This window comes from Solanum lycopersicum, chromosome 9, assembly GCF_036512215.1.
Source record: "Solanum lycopersicum chromosome 9, SLM_r2.1".
NCBI lineage: Eukaryota > Viridiplantae > Streptophyta > Magnoliopsida > Solanales > Solanaceae > Solanum > Solanum lycopersicum.
The window spans coordinates 33,396,595-33,414,094 of record NC_090808.1 but is presented as its reverse complement, the minus strand read 5'-3'; the positions used below and the strand labels follow the sequence as shown (position 1 = coordinate 33,414,094).

At 30.9% G+C, this 17,500-nt stretch overlaps 1 protein-coding gene and 3 non-coding genes across 4 annotated transcripts in view; 1 reads left to right on the top strand and 3 right to left on the bottom strand.

Annotated features, from left to right (window-relative positions):
- LOC138338147 (cytochrome b6-f complex subunit 4) overlaps window positions 1-17,500 on the bottom strand; it is an 81,710-nt gene that overhangs the window by 43,806 nt on the left and 20,404 nt on the right. The window lies entirely within an intron of this gene.
- TRNAF-GAA (transfer RNA phenylalanine (anticodon GAA)) lies at window positions 4,318-4,390 on the bottom strand. The gene has a single exon. It is a non-coding gene; the product is annotated as a tRNA-Phe (tRNA).
- TRNAT-UGU (transfer RNA threonine (anticodon UGU)) lies at window positions 6,080-6,152 on the top strand. Its single transcript has one exon. It is a non-coding gene; the product is annotated as a tRNA-Thr (tRNA).
- On the bottom strand, window positions 7,449-7,535 carry TRNAS-GGA (transfer RNA serine (anticodon GGA)). The gene has a single exon. It is a non-coding gene; the product is annotated as a tRNA-Ser (tRNA).

Sequence of the window (17,500 nt, the reverse complement as noted above, 5' to 3'; positions counted from 1 at the left end):
CCTACTATTGGATTTGAACCAATGACTCCCGCCGTATGAAAGCAGTACTCTAACCACTGAGTTAAGTAGGTCATTTATCATCCCAAAAAGAACCAAACGAAACCCATCCTGTCGATGGATTATAAATATCATATTACTTATAAGCAATACTAATATAAGGAATACCACTCAAAGAGATCAAAGATTCTTGATGTTGGATCATGGAATATTTCTCTTGACAAGAATTTACCTACATGATAAAATATGTATCACAAGCACTAAGGGCTATAGCTCAGTTGGTAGAGCAACTCGTTTACACGCGCGCCAATGTTTTTCAAGGGAGTTCATCATACAATCAGAAAAATTGATCTTGTTGAGAAATCGATGTCTTACTCCATAACTTTGAGGGAACCATAGCCTGACAAAGGGTTCGGTCCAATTTGGACGCCCATTTAGGAGGTGCCAAACAGACCCCATCATTGATTTGAGATCTTGATAAGGTGAATACCCAGTCTATTCAATGCTAGGCCATAATGAGTATAAGGACCTCAAAAAAATCTCTTTTCGTCATATGAACTTTAAGGTGTATGAAGTTTCATATTTGATTTTTAAGCAGAACGATAGAGACTTCATTTAACTTAGGTTGATCTAGGCCAGAGACAGACCTACGTCAAGATAATCCCACCTTTGAAACACTTTGGTAATGCTCCCAAATAATTAATCAGAGCCCATGGAGCCATTTCCTTATCTTTTTTTATGTCAAGAAAAAAAATGGCAGACTAACTGATATTTAGATCAGTTAATGAAGGAGCCCAATGCAAAAAAATGCATGTTGGGTCTTTGAAACAGTTCAGATCATTTTAATAATAAGAAGTTTGATTTGTTTTACCGAGAAGGTCTACGGTTCGAGTCCATATAGCCCTATAAAAATGAAAAATGCAAAAAAATTTTTGTATAATTTGCATTTCTTCATTATTATTTCTTGCTTGTAACTAAATGAAACCCAATTATTCCTATAAGTTTACTCACGGCAATCGTTTAAGCAGATGAAAGAAAAAACGCATATCAATGGATCCAATAGATATTGATTTTTGCAATTACAGATAAACAAACCAACCTTTCGTCATTAATCTTCGGAGGCGAATTACATATTCATATCTACAATACAAGAATTAGTGAGACTCCCTTTCTTTTGATATCCCCAATCTTATTGAATTTTTGAAGTCAACTCATTTCACGGGCCTGGTGAAATGCAAAACTACGACGAGGAATTCACATGGATTTAGGAAAGGCCTGCTATATTTGTGTACAAGCTAAGGTTTTTTGAAAAATGAATATCTTTGGTATCTTTCATTGTCAAATAGGCTTTTCCTTCGTATACCTTACTTACCTCGACCTAGCGAAGCACAACAAAAAAGGTAGTCTTCTTTTTCTGTATTCAACCAAGAAAAACCCCTCCACCTGGATTCGAATCCTAATAATATTATTAAATGTTAATTCAATAATAATAAAAGGAATATACCAACACAAGATCTTCTAAATCTTGAGATGGCAATTCCTATACATTCTCTTCTATTTGATTACGTGTTCTATTCTAAATCACTAAGAAAAAAATGAAAATAAAGACCTCCTGATTCTATTTATAGAAATAAATAGAAATCTTTAAAGAATTTATAATTAAAGAAGAAATCAGATAAGTAATTAATTTAGAATTCCCCATTTTTAGAGAAAAAAACAAGAGAAACAGGAGAATTTGTCGAAGAGTAATATATAGTTAGAAGGTTCTACTAACTAAATAAAATGGAAATAAGTATAATGGAAATAAAATCGAATTCCAGTCGATGAATCTTGCAATGAGATATGCCCTACAATAAACGAATAAACAAAGCAAACTAGTCGGTTCGGCCAAAATGAATTCTTGTTTTGACTAAATAGTTATGGATGACTTGACAATTCCAATTCGAATCAACCAATTGAATCCGGTATATTTTCCACGTTCATAGGAGTGCGTTTATGTTTCTTCTTTACGAATATGATTTTTTTTGGGCATTTCTAATAATATCCATCCTTGTTCCTATTTTGGCATTTTTCATTTCCGGAGTGTTAGCCCCGATTAGCAAAGGGCCAGAGAAACTTTCTACTTATGAGTCAGGTATAGAACCAATGGGCGATGCTTGGTTACAATTTCGAATCCGTTATTATATGTTTGCTCTAGTTTTTGTTGTTTTTGATGTTGAAACGGTTTTTCTTTATCCATGGGCAATGAGTTTCGACGTATTGGGTGTATCTGTATTTATAGAAGCTTTCATTTTCGTGTGTATCTTAATTATTGGTTTAGTTTATGCATGGCGAAAGGGGGCATTGGAATGGTCTTAGCTCCTGCATATTCAGACAATAAAAAGAAAAACGGAAAAAATAAGATTGAGACAGTTATGAATTCCATTCAGTTTCTTTTACCTTATCGAACAGCCCCAAATTCAGTTATTTCAACTACATTAAATGATCTTTCAAATTGGTCAAGACTCTCTAGTTTATGGCCGCTTCTCTATGGTACCAGTTGTTGCTTCATTGAATTTGCTTCACTAATAGGCTCACGCTTCGACTTTGATCGTTATGGACTCGTACCAAGATCGAGTCCTAGACAATCGGATCTAATTTTAACAGTCGGAACAGTAACAATGAAAATGGCCCCTCTTTAGTGAGATTATATGAGCAAATGCCCGAACCAAAATATGTTATTGCTATGGGAGCCTGTACAATTACAGGCGGGATGTTCAGTACCGATTCTTATAGTACTATTCGGGGAGTCGATAAGCTAATTCCTGTAGATGTATATTTGCCAGGTTGTCCACCTAAACCGGAAGCGGTTATAGATGCTATAACAAAACTTCGTAAGAAAATATCTCGAGAACTCTATGAAGATCGAATTAGGTCTCAACGAGCGAATCGGTGTTTTATTACCAACCACAAGTTTCATGTTCGACGCAGTATTCATACGAGAAATTATGATCAAAGAGTTCTTTATCAACCACCATCTACTTCAGAGATCCCTACGGAAATCTTTTTCAAATACAAAAATTCAGTATCTTCCGCCGAATTAGTGAATTAGACAGGATTCCTTTGTCCAGAATAAGAAGTGGTGGGTCAATTTTCATAAATTTCATCGTAAATGTGAAATACTTATACAAATAAAAATGCGGGAGAGATAGAAAAGATGCAGGTTCGTTTGTCTGCTTGGCTAGTCAAGCATGGGCTAATTCATAGATCTTTGGGCTTTGATTAACAAGGAATAGAGACTTTACAAATAAAGCCCGAGGATTGGCATTCCATTGCTGTCATTTTTTATTTATATGGGTACAACTATCTACGCTCTCAATGTGCCTACGATGTAGCGCCTGGCGGGCTGTTAGCTAGTGTGTATCATCTTACGAGAATAGAGGATTGTGTGGCTCAACCAGAAGAGCTATGCATAAAAGTATTTGCCTCCAGAAGGAATCTTAGAATTCCGTCTGTTTTCTGGGTTTGGAAAAGCGTGGATTTTCAAGAACGAGAATCATATGATATGTTGGGAATCTCTTACGATAATCATCCACGCTTGAAACGTATCTTAATGCCTGAAAGTTGGATAGGATGGCCCTTACGTAAGGATTATATTGCCCCCAATTTTTATGAAATACAAGATGCTCATTGAATGATAAGAAAGCTATTTCCACTTAGACAATTTCAGATATTCAAGGATTGCACGTTTTGTTATAGATTAAGCCTAACAACAAAAGACAATTAGGGATTCATTGGAATTCTCACATTTAGTTGGAAGATACTTCTTTCGGATGGGTCACACCAATAGGATGAACCAAATGAGTTCTGCATCATGAACTTTGTACTGCGCACGTTACTTAGACGGGTTCTAGAAAGGCATATAGGAAGGAATGGAGAAATCGAGAATAAAGAAATTTAATATGAAAGAAAAGCCAAAGAAATGAGATAATATCAGATTCTATTTCTTTGGATCTGAGCTGAATGTTGTCTATTTCAACCCCCCTAGATTCGGATTCTACTTTTGAGCCTTTCCACAATTAACTAATTTTACCTTTCTAATATGTATTACGTAATCAAATTCGTTTGAACAAGAGGAGAAAAAAAGAGGAGATAGAATCCAATTCTTTTAGATACTTTATCTAAGAAACTCTACCCATCTATGTTCTAGATGGGGTATATCTCGCTAAACTGGATAAAGCTATTATTCTAATCTAGACTATAAAAAAATATGTATGTGGATTCATATCAATTAATTAGAAATTCATTCTAGGGAAGAGAGACCCATACAAATTAATCATGTGCCAAGAACCAGATTTGAACTGGTGACACGAGGATTTTCAGTCCTCTGCTCTACCAACTGAGCTATCCCGGCTATTCCCAATCTCGATTGGGACCGCTAACATGAGGATTTAGAGTCCTTTCCATAATATCCTCATTTTATCATATAACTGGGGTCTATGTCAATTAAAAGGACAAAAGTCGATTAAAATTTTTTATCAAAGCCGGGGGATTTCTTCGATCTTCAAAAATATGACTTTGTAAGTTTTAGTATGAGTAATGATATTGTATTGATCGGGAATCATTCAACTAGGGATTTCTTGCTCAAATATGTTCATTTCTATGTGTATCATAGATATCAAATTGTGATAAGAGAAAGCCATTTACGCTTAGAAAAAAAATCCATTTCTAAAAGAATAGAGTGAATGAGAAAGATAAGGAATTTGGAACCGCTAAGGAAAGGGGGTCGGATAAATAGTTGGGGAGTTAAATAGTCTTTTTGGGGATAGAGGGACTTGAACCCTCACGATTTTTAAAGTCGACGGATTTTCCTTTTAATATAAATTTCATTGTTGCCGGTATTGACATGTAGAACGGGACTCTATCTTTATTCTCGTCCGATTAATCAGATCTTCAAAAGATCTATCAGACTTTGGAGTGAATGATTTGATCAATGAATATTCGATTCTTTCTTCAATATAGAATGGATTCACACCAATTCTTCGATTTTTTATAGAAAAACTACGAATTCGGGTCGTCATTAATCATTTGATATAGTATTCAATACGTATGTATATACGTTTATCCTTCACTTCATTCTTTTTCTTTCTGAAGTTTCGATGTAAAGAGTCCTCTACGAACGCATTTAACTCCATTTGTTAGAATACCTTCCATTGAGTCTCTGCACCTATCCTTTTTTTCTGAACCTTGGATTGTTTTCAGAAAACAGGATTTGGCTCAGGATTGCCCATTTTTGTTAATTCCAGGGTTTCTCTGAATTTGAAACTGATCACTTAGTAATTTTCCATACCAAGGCTCAATCCAATTAAGTCCGTAGCGTCTACCAATTTCGCCATATCTCCCTTTCTTTTTGTTTTGAGATTAGGATCTTGTTGTGATTTCATTCCTTTTTATTTTTCTTTCATTTATACTGGAACCATTGAATTCATTAGATACCGATTCCTATCTCGAAAACGTGTTTTCTCCTCTTTGATTTTATTAACTATCTTCTATAGGAGACCCTTTTTTTGTCCAGTCAAAAATGATTTTATCATTTCGGAATCTGCAATTCAATATAGATTGATATATACCCGATCTATATGTCTTGCTTCCTGTCATTTTGCCATTCAATTTTGAATACTTGAACGATCGATTCTTGTTTTTTATCTTCACTTTCCCCTGAAAGCCGAGGAATGTCTCATTAGTTATAACTAACCATTGCATTAAACAATTAGAATTTGAAATAAATATAGAATGAGATATATATATAATATAGAATATAATATAGAACTGTAATAAAAAGTATTTCAAATGCCAAAAAAAGAAATGAAAAAAAAAAGAATATTTACCATTCAATTCAAATTGAAAATCAAAGAATATTAACAATATTTACAATCACTATTTAATAATATTAGTATTAGAATTGTGATAAATCGAAATTCTAGATCGCTATATTAATCCTTATGCTCTAGAATATTCAATAGAATATTGACTAGTTAATAACTAAGATTCCAATTCCAGTAGTTTAGTCAATTACTATGCATATAAGATTTCTGTGATGTGGGCCCGCTTAGCTCAGAGGTTAGAGCATCGCATTTGTAATGCGATGGTCATCGGTTCGATTCCGATAGCCGGCTTTTCCCCTTTTTTTTTCATTTTTTAGATGATTGATAATGTTCCTTTGAAATCAAAGAATATTGAAATTGCGCCTTCCTCCTTTTCCAAAAGCTATCAATTTATTATAGGAACTTCCAATTATGTCAGCAAAGAATTATATATATATAATAGAAGGGGTTCTGTATATTTATCTAATTCATCCCATTCTTCTTTTCTTTATAGTATTTATAGTACAAGTACACTATTTCAGTAAACTTCGCTTCATTTAGTTCAGTTTAGTTTTAGTTTAGGTTTATTCTGTAAAATAAAATTCAATAAAAAAATAGAAATAAGAATTCATTCAAAATACTAAATAAGAATAAGGAGTCTTTATGTCGCGTTACCGAGGACCTCGTTTCAAAAAAATACGACGCCTGGGGGCTTTACCAGGACTAACTAATAAAAAGCCTAGGACCGGAAGTGATCTTAGAAACCAATCGCGTTCCAGTAAAAAATCTCAATATCGTATTCGTCTAGAAGAAAAACAAAAATTGTGTTTTCATTATGGTCTTACAGAACGACAATTACTTAAATACGTTCGTATCGCCAGAAAAGCCAAGGGGTCAACAGGTCAAGTTTTACTACAATTACTTGAAATGCGTTTGGATAACATCCTTTTTCGATTCGGTATGGCTTCCACTATTCCCGCAGCCCGTCAATTAGTTAACCATCGACATATTTTAGTTAATGGTCATATAGTAGATATACCGAGTTATCGCTGCAAACCCCGAGATATTATTACGGCTAAGGATGAACAAAAATCCAGAGTTCTGATTCAAATTTCTCTCGATTCATCCCCTCATGAGAAGTTACCAAATCATTTGACCCTTCAGCCATTCCAATATAAAGGATTAGTCAATCAAATAATAGATAGCAAATGGGTTGGTTTGAAAATAAATAAATTGCTAGTCGTAGAATATTATTCTCGTCAGACTTAAACCTCAGACTTAAACCAAGGGTTCGCAAAAATTTCTTCCCTTTAGGCGAAGTAAATTAACCCAAGGTTAAGTAAGTTAAGTAAGATCAATCCGAGTTTGATCTAGATTTCCCCCATTTTTGTATCATAGACCAAGGATCTATTTTCATTCCTTGTCTATTCTTTTCTTTCCAGTATTTTGATTATGATTATTTTTGAGTATTCTATTTTACGCGTCACAGCAATTAGGAATTGAGAATCTATATCTTTAGATCAAAGAAGGGTCTAGCTGTTTGAATAATGGTATACAATGCTATTTGAGTCCTTGTTGTTAGTAAAATTGGTGAATTAAGCGAAGGTACGGAAAGAGAGGGATTCGAACCCTCGGTAAACAAAAGCCTACATAGCAGTTCCAATGCTACGCCTTGAACCACTCGGCCATCTCTCCTACATAATGATTATGACCCCAAAACCGAGTGAATAGCGAGTCAGTCATAATCCATATTCCATTATTTGATAGGTACGACCAATCCATTTTAACTGAAAATTTGTCATCAAAGTCAAAGCAAAGAACGGTTTTTCTTTCCTTCGAGGCTCCGGGATAAAGATACAATTTTTACGAAAAATTGTTCAAAAAAATTCAATTCATGTTTGCAAAAACAACGTTCCCTTCTTTTTCTGATATTTTTCTATTTTTATAACGGATTAATTCAATGAATTAGAACGAATCAACTAATTGATGGTCTATATCTTTTAGACTATAGTTAATGGATACTCTTAAATGATAACTGTAATTATAATTATATAGACTATGATTCCATACCAGAAAATTTTTTTAATTCCTTTTTGGTTTTGGAGTTCTCAACAACAAATACCTACCCCTCTATTAGAATAGAAATTCATCAAAAATTTAGATTCGATTGTATAGTGTATACCCGTTATGTACACAAAATTGGCAGTTATTCTATTTTCATCATAGAATGATTAGTCGATCTTTTTTCTTCTTTGTAATTTGTATCATGATTCAATCAAAATTTCTCGAGTTCTTCTAATTTGTAACTTCACCAAAATCAGAATAGTTCCTATACTACTACATTAGTATGAAATCGAATCGCGTTGAAATATTTCTTATTTCTTATTTCTTCTCGATTCCTGTCAAAAAGGAACAATTGGAATAGAGGATTCATATCTTTTGTTTTTTTGTTAAAAAAAAGAAGTTTTTATGTTATTCCGTATTATACAATTCTTTTCTTTGTGGGATCTTTTTCCCACGAGAGGTAATGAAAAGAATTCTAGAATGGATTGCTACCTATGCCTAGATCACGGATAAATGGAAATTTTATTGATAAGACCTTTTCAATTGTAGCCGATATCTTATTACGAGTAATTCCGACAACTTCCGGAGAAAAAGAGGCATTTACCTATTACAGAGATGGTGCGATTTGATTCTTTTTTTTTGATTTTATATTTATTCATTTCTCTCAGTCTTACGAGGAGAAAAATACATGATTCGAGAAAAGAAATCTACGCTTTTTGAAGGTGAAGTTTGGAAATAGAACAATTCCTTCTGTCGTGTATCCTCGATTAATGCAACCTCAGATGCTATGTTTCAATTATAGATTCTAGTATTAAGCGAAAGGTTACGCCTAGAGGTTCTGTATTACGGGTCAATCCTACTCTACTAGCGCTAATAGGCAGCATAGGGGAAGAAGCGCTACACCTAGGAATCAACAACACGAAAACTTTGTTCTAAGTCAGCCCTTTTCTTAGCGGGCTTGGGACTAAAAGAATGGTTGGGACAACAAACATCCATCTCGTTCGTCCTTTGGATACCCGTATAACCATCAAAGGATATTGAAGTGACTAATTCCTGGAAATTAGGAGGCGTTAAAAACAAAAAAATTGTGGGAGTTATCTTATCATTTCTATCTAGTCCCAATAGGCTTGATGTTAAGAAAGAATCTCTTGCAGGAAGGTTGGCTAGAGATTTCTTGTAAAAACACTAGCCCTGCTGAGTTCATAATGAGAATATTTTCATCGTTGAATCTTTTTTGATTCTATGTATTATTCTCATTATGCACATAAGGGAGGAGCCGTATGAGGTGAAAATCTCACGTACGGTTCTGGAATGGAGATTCTTTCAATTGAATGACGACCGTAACGGATGTCGGCTCAATCCGAAGGAAATTATGCGGAAGCTTTGCAGAATTATTATGAAGCTATGCGACTAGAAATTGATCCCTATGATCGAAGTTATATACTCTATAATATAGGGCTTATCCACACAAGTAATGGAGAACATACGAAAGCTTTGGAATATTATTTTCGAGCACTAGAACGAAACCCATTCTTACAACAAGATTTTAATAATATGGCCGTGATGTGTCATTACGTGTGACTATCTCCACTATAGAAAGAAAAAAAGAAAAATCTAGTAAAGTAACTACTAGAACCAAATAGGCTTTCTACATATGCATCGTCTAAAACAACGATTTTTATCAGCTGTAGCAAAGAACGAAACTTCATAGAAGTCAAAATAGGAAAAAATAAAAATGCCTAGCAACTTTTTTCTATGGATATAAAGCTTTAATTGAGAGAGATAGAGAAAGCACCGTAAAGATCAATTAGCGAGGTTTTGGGCCGATACAATAATAACTGCGTACTTATCTCATGATGTGAGATAAAAATTAGGAATTAACTTATCTAATAGAGTCGATCCACTAAAGTCTTGAGCAGCGGTGTAGGATCAGATCCCAAAGATAGTAAGTATTTTCTTTCTTATGAAAGAAAGTCTTTTTCAAAGATTCTATATAAATTTATCTATGAAATCGAGATAGTTCTCTTTCAGAAAATTCTAACACTAGTAGAAATGCCTATGCTCTATTCTTCTGATGGTGGGAAAAAAGATAAAACTAAATAAACGGATTATTCATCCAAATTTCAGTTTGAAACTCATGTAATTAACCTATTTTTCTTTTGGTTAACCCTAAAACTGGGATAGATCCATGAGAAATCTGATTAGATTTTATTAGATATGGTATAGATCAAAATGGGACACCAAAAGAATTGACTGCTGAGCCGTATGAGGTAAGAAATTCTCAAGTACGGTTCTAAGGGAAGGAATTGAACTACCTATTCCGGCCGGGGAGAACAGGCCATTCAACAGGGAGATTCTGAAATTGCAGAGGCTTGGTTTGATCAAGCTTCTGAGTATTAGAAACAGCCTATAGCGCTTACTCCCGGTAATTATATTGAAGCGCGTAATTGGTTGAAGATCAAGAGACGTTTCGAATAAAAGAGGACCCCGTTTATTTATTATCCTTTATTTAGAATCTTAGTCTAGTATTTTATTTTTTTATTTAAAATTTAGATATTTGTTATAATTAATTGTTTGTTGGACCCATCAGATCAGTTAACGAAAAAACGGATTATTCCTTTGCTTTTGGAAGACCCAATCACATAATTTCATTATCTCCCCTCTAAGCCGTCTATTTCACTTCTATTTCATCTGCTATTTTTTAGGAATAAAAAAGGATACACAGATAGAGTACAAAATAGACTTCTTTTTATTAAATTAAACAAAATTATTATTAAAACTAATAAAAGAAACCTTTGAATCACTAAATATATATATACCGGGTATGTCTCTTAGTAATGTCTAATGGCTACTCGCGTGATTTGGAATAGAGTTAGAGTTATTAAAATCTTCTAGGTAAAAAATTAAAGAGCTCCATTTAATAACTTCTATGAATATACACTAGGTTGCACAAAAAAGTCGTTTTTGGACAAAATTTTAACAAAATATAAAATACAAAATACTTTTTTTTATTCGATTTGAACGTCTGGATGACATTATCTTCTCCTTGACATTTTGAACATATATGGTCGGGGTATTTTTGTCCAATAATTTTGCAATATCTTGTCAATAATTCTTCCGAAATAAACCCTTTTCTTAATGCTCTTGTTGTTGGTTTTTGCTCTGGCTTGAGTAGACTAAGTATCCATTGGCGTATCTCTTCCATATCTTGTTCTCTGATTTCTTTAGAATTTGAATATATCATAACTTGCTCTCGTACATAATAGCTCCATACTGAATTTCCGTTTAAATAATTGTTAGTTAGTTCATTTAGGATAGTTGCTATTCCTATAACTCTTTTGTTGGCGTAGAATTCTGGTATCTCAATCTTTTGTATTTCTTGTTGTATTCTGATATCTTCTGGAATTATCATATCTCTGGTCAAACCAATTTTTATAACTTGTATAATTGGTTTTATCTCATCAAATAATATCTCTGCTGGTGCTGAATAAAACTTTATATAAAACAATGTTCCTTTAGTAATTCTTTTATAGTTCATAAAGGCTTTGTATAGCTCTGGTATGGTAGATATTTCATCTCCTGTTTGGGTATAAACTGTATTAAGTAATCCATAACTATAACATGTTTTTACTAGATTTGCATTGGTGCCTGGTTGTGCTATTAACTTATTATATCCTTGTAGCTTTTGGGTTATAAAATCAGTATTAGGGTCTTTGGTAGTTGGAGATCTAGGTGTTGAGTTTAAATAATTTTGTATTTTATAAAGGTTTTCAATATATGAGCGGGTTATGTGGTTGTAGGCTTTTTTATCGTGGTTTAAACTTTCTGAGTAAGTATGTATTTGTGGTGGTATAAATAATGAGTCTTTTTGGTTCTTTGGAATAAATGGTTTATCGAAGATTTTGTTCATATTTAAATTTGTATATCTTATTCCACTGGCTCCTTTTGTTGTAGATGTGCTTGCTGTAGCTGCATTTAAACAAACATTGTCATGGGTTTTATAATGTTTCCCAACGTCTCCTTCTAGTTCTGGCTTTTTACCGTCCGCCGAACGACGTAGCTCCGCATTTTTAGAGTCATGCTGCGACTGTTAGCTTTCTGATTTTGTAACTCTTTTCCCACACTGTCCACCTTCGTAGAAAGTGTAGTAATTGCTTTGAGTATTTCTTCTATTGTATCTTGTTCAGTTTGAGTTCCTTTTTCTTGATAGGTAGTCTGCACCAAGGTTCTTGTCAGTCTTAATTACTTCAATTGTAAATGTAAAATTTAATATATTCAATACTAATCTCCTTATTTCTTTTGTTGTAACTGAATCTTCTAATTTTTTTGTTATCCACCATTTTACCTGTGTGTTATCTGTTCTTACAATAAATTTATTGTAAACAATATATGGTTCAAATGCTAATAAACATTTATATAATGCGAATAATTCTTTTCTATTTATTTCCCATTTTATTTGTGCTTCTGTATAAGATCCTGAATAATATCTACAATGGTGTTCTATTTTTTCTTTTTCATATTTGTATTTTAAAACTCCTCCGTAACTATGATCACTCGAATCTGTTTCAACAATGTAAGTAAATGTTTTATTTTCATCAGGAAAATATAGTTTTGGTAATTTTTTACATAGATTCTTAAAAATTTTTATATGTTTTTTATGTTTATTATCAAAATGATATTCTACATCTTTTTTAAGTTTTTTATGTAATGGTTTTAAATGTTCTGCTAATTTTGGTATATATTCTCTTACCTGGTTTACTAATCCTAGAAAGGATTGTAATTTCTTTTTTGTATCTATATTTTTATCAATAGTAATTATTTTTTGTACTATATGAGTTTGCATTTTTATTCCATTTTTATCTATTTGTATTCCTAGAAACTCTATTTGTGATTTCATAATTTCTGCTTTTCTTTTACTCAAACTTATACTATATGTATAAATTTTTTCAATAATCTTATATGTTCATCTTGTGTTCTAGAATATAGCAATATGTCATATATATATATACAATACAGTTTTCTAGTTGGTTAAAACAGTTATCCATAAAATGTTGGAATCTACCTGGTGCATTTTTATATGCAAAAGGTAAAACATTTCATTCATAGAAACCTTGCGGTACTGTGAATGCTGTTAATTGTTTGGATTCTTCTTCTAGTTTTAGGTGGTAAAATCCTGATTTGCAGTCAAATTTCCTAAAATAATTATATCCTTGTATTTGTCTTATTTTTAGTATTTTGTTTGGTATCGGATAATTGTATGTTTTAGTTTTAGCATTTAGATTACGATAATCTATGACCATTCTACTTTTACCTCTTTTTTGTTCACTGTGTTTTATTACTATAAATGTTGGACTTGTATGTTTACTATTGCTTTTTTGTATGTAATTATTTTCTAACAATTCATTTATATGTATTTTAAATTCTTCTAGATCATCAAAGTTATATTTTAATGGTTTCTGTGTTATTATACTATTTTCATCTATTAATTCAATTTTTACTTTTGTCTTATGTTTTTCCCATCCTTGTAATGGATCTTCACTATATAATTGTTCTAGTTGTTCATTAATTAATTTGACTTTGTCTATAGCAAATATAATAATTTCTAATTGCGTTATTTGTTTATTATTTATATTTTCCATTTCTTGGTTTATCTTTTCACTTCCTTTTATCCATTCCATAGGTTTTCGTTGTTTATTATTTAATCTTTTTGCTCCTATCTTATTTCCGCATGGTGTAGTAAGCCACCAATGTGTTTTTGTTATTTTGTGTGGATAATATCTATCTAGAAATGGCATTCCTAATAACATATCTTTTGTAGTAAGTTCAAAATTATACATTTCTTCTATTGTTAGTATTTTATCCCATATTTGTATTTTTATATTTTTTGCTTTGTATTTAATCATACTTCCTTCATTGTTAAATCCTGTTACTACCATAGGTGTTTTTAATTTTTCCCATTTATCTTCTGGTAAGCAATTATATTTACATATATTCGCTTCTGCTCCTCTATCTATCATAGGGGTATAATATCTGTTGTGATATCCTTCTACTATAATTTTTGCAAGTATAAATATTTTCATTAATCATTTTGTCCTTTTTATAATTATTTTCTTATTTTGACAAGTTATTGTTAATTGTTCATTTTCTATATTGTATGGTTTGACTTTTTCTAACCATTTTATTCCTAATGAAATATTATGATTTCCTTGGTATATTTTAAATTGTATTACTAAGGGTATTCCTCCTATAATTATTTCTTTTTCTGTTGTTTCTTCATTCGTGTTCACTATCTCACTAGGTAGTCCAGGGCATGTATGTCCTGTTCTTATAATTTCTTCTTCTAATACTAACTCTCTTGTTATATAATTTTCTTCTTGTCCTGTATTTATTAATATTTTATATTTTCTTTGGTCTGTTATTCCTGTTATGAAATAATGATATGGTGTTATTTCTTCTTTATCTAATAAGCTTTGTGGAATTTCATATTTTCTTTTAGATGTACTCATCCTTGATGAGGTAGCTCTTGTCAATGTATTTGGTACGCTTGAAGTGCTTAATCTTTCTTTTACTATCTCTAAATCTTCTTCTATATCAATTTCTTTATAGCTATAGTTATTATTTTCTATTACAGTAATTATTTTTTCAAAAGGATTTTCTATTTTTATTTTATTAATTTTATTTCTTTCTGTTATTTTATGCTTTGTTGTTAATATATATAAATTTTTACATCTTGCTGTAAATAGTTTGCTCCCTGGTGCTAGTTCTATTCCAGACATTTTCCAATATAGAACTAATAATCTATCTATATTTTTATCTGTTAATGATACTGTATAATTAGCACTTATTGTAAACTTAAATTTTTGATATATTAAGTTTCCTTTTACTGCACTAATTATGCTTTTTTCTATAGGGTGTACAATTCTATCATCTGCTAAATATATTTCTATAGGTGTATCTATTCCTTCTCTAAAGCAGGCTTTTATTAATATTTCTGTTCCTCCTAAATGTACATATTTTATTGGTGTTTTAGCTTTTATATCTTGTATTTCTTTGTTTATCATTCTTTTATTTATTATAGGTATAAATGCTTTTCCTCTTGTGTATTTACAATCTATGATATGTTCTTTTTGACTAACTATATAGTATTCTTCTTTTTGTCTTTTAAACCAATTTCTTAAAATAGGTATTTCTAGTACTTTTTCAACACTTAAATCTAATTCTTTTCCTTTTATTTGTTCAAATATCGTATTATCAAATATAATTTTCTGTTATGATGATTCCTCATCTTGATATTCTTCCTTAGATATTATTTTTATTTCATTTTCAGACATTATAATTCTTCATCTTTTTCGTTGTTATCTATGTTAATATTTTCTTCTTCATTCTCAGTTTCTATGTCTGATACTTCATATATACTATCATTTTCACTTAATTCATAATCTATGTACTCTATTTGCATATATTTTTCATTGTCTATAATTAATTCTGCTATTTGTTTTCTTTTTGGATTTTTGGGTAATTTACAATCTTTAGCTATGTGTCCTATCTTTCCACAATTATAACAAGTACATTGGGATATTTTTCTTTTTGGTATGTAAGGTCTTTTTATTTTATGATTTTTTACATAATACCTTCGTCTTAGTTGTTTATATTTATATATAGTTTTTTTTTTCTATAATTTTTATATCTTTTAGATTTTTGTTTTTTAGTCGTGCATCCAAATTGTGGTGACATTTTATTTTTGCAACATGATAAATTTTTATTTAATACTTTTTCCATTTTTAATTTTTCTTTTCGGTTTTCACATAGTTGTATGAACATTTGATTTAAAAATTTTATTCTAGATCCTAAAGTATCTACCATTCCTTCATTATTCCAATCCTTTATCACATTTGTACTAAATGGTTCTGGTAATTTTGTATAATGTTGTTTTCTTATTTTTTTTGCTTCGTCTAAATTGTATTTAGCTTTGTAATAATATTCTTTAAATGCGCAAGTATATTCTTCTAAGTAACACATTTTACATATAGCTAATTTTGTCATAAGTTGTCTATTTATTATTTTTTTCTCTATTTTGTTCTCTTATATCTGTAGTCATGCCTCCAAATTCATTTCTTATTGCTGATTCATATTTATCTAGTATATCTATATTTGTTGCTGATGGGGATCCATCCATTTTCTTATCATTTCTAAGTACTTCTAAACTTTCTGGGGTAGATTTTCTATCCATAATTTTGCTGTTCCTATGAATGTTCTTTCTATATATCTTGGTGTTTTCTCTGTTTCTATTTTGTTATCTATTAACTGTTTAGACATATTTCCTATCCATAACAATATTGCTTTATTTATATTTGCGACACAATCTAAATCTAAGAAATTGTATTGTTCATTTGCTGGTTTAGGTGTCCAATTTTTATTTAGTCTAGTGTTCCATATTGCATTATTTCTGTTTGATTGTTGATAGCTTTCTGTATAATAAGTTGGTGGTGTTCTCCTAGGACTAACTCTAGGACTATTTCTGGGACTATTATCTGGGGTTTTAACTCTTGACGTACTAGGCCTATTCATATCTCCTGTGTTTATTTCTAATTTTTTTGGTTTATTTATCTGTTCTAGAATTTCTGTATATGTTTCACTTATATAACTTATTTCTGATTGTTGGTCATTTCCATTTCCGTCTATTTCATTTACTTCAATATCTTCATTTAGATCTTTTAGATCTTCATTTAGTTTCTGTTCCATTTGGTTTTATTTCATTTGTAAATTCTAGCTCTTTATCTTTTTGTTTTTGTTTATTTTCATATAATAATTTTAACCTAGCTAATTCTTTTTCTAATTCACTTATTCTTGTATTTTTTATTTCTTCTAAATTTTGTACTTCTTGTTTTGCTTGTGTTTTTATTTTTTCAATTTCTCTTGATTTATCTATTTCTTCATTTTCTTTTGTTATTCTTACCATAGCTGTTAAACTATCTTCTAATTTTGCTGTTTCTTTTTCTAGCATTAAGTATAAGTTATTTCCTATTCTCTTGTATCTTCTTCCTAAATTTGAAAATACTATTTTTATTATCATTCCATCTTGGTTTTCAAATGTTTTTTCGTCTACTGCAAGCTCTTCTTTATTCATTATGATCTATGTATTATATTATGTTGTAATTCATATTCAGGACAATCTAATTCTAATTCTAACATTAATATATCTTTTCTTTGTGCTAGTATTGATTTATTATATACTCCTACTAATATATTTTCTTCTAACCTATTTTTTCTATGTTGTAATTCTTGTTCTTTCTCAGTTATTTTTTCCATTATTTTTTCTATTAATTGTTGTTTATAAATTTCTTTGTTCATACTTTTTATTCAAATAGCGAACATATTTGTATTTTGTTTTCGAAATTATATTTATCAATTGATCTTTTTTACCATTGTCTGTTTTGACTAGTTGCGATAGTTCATATTCTATATACAAGGGTCTTAATTTTTTTCATATTTTTCTTACCTTTTTATCTATCTTGGTTCTTTCTATTTTAGTATTTTTATTCATCATAATTTTTTATATTATATTTTAAAAAGTCTACTTAGTTTATCTGGATATT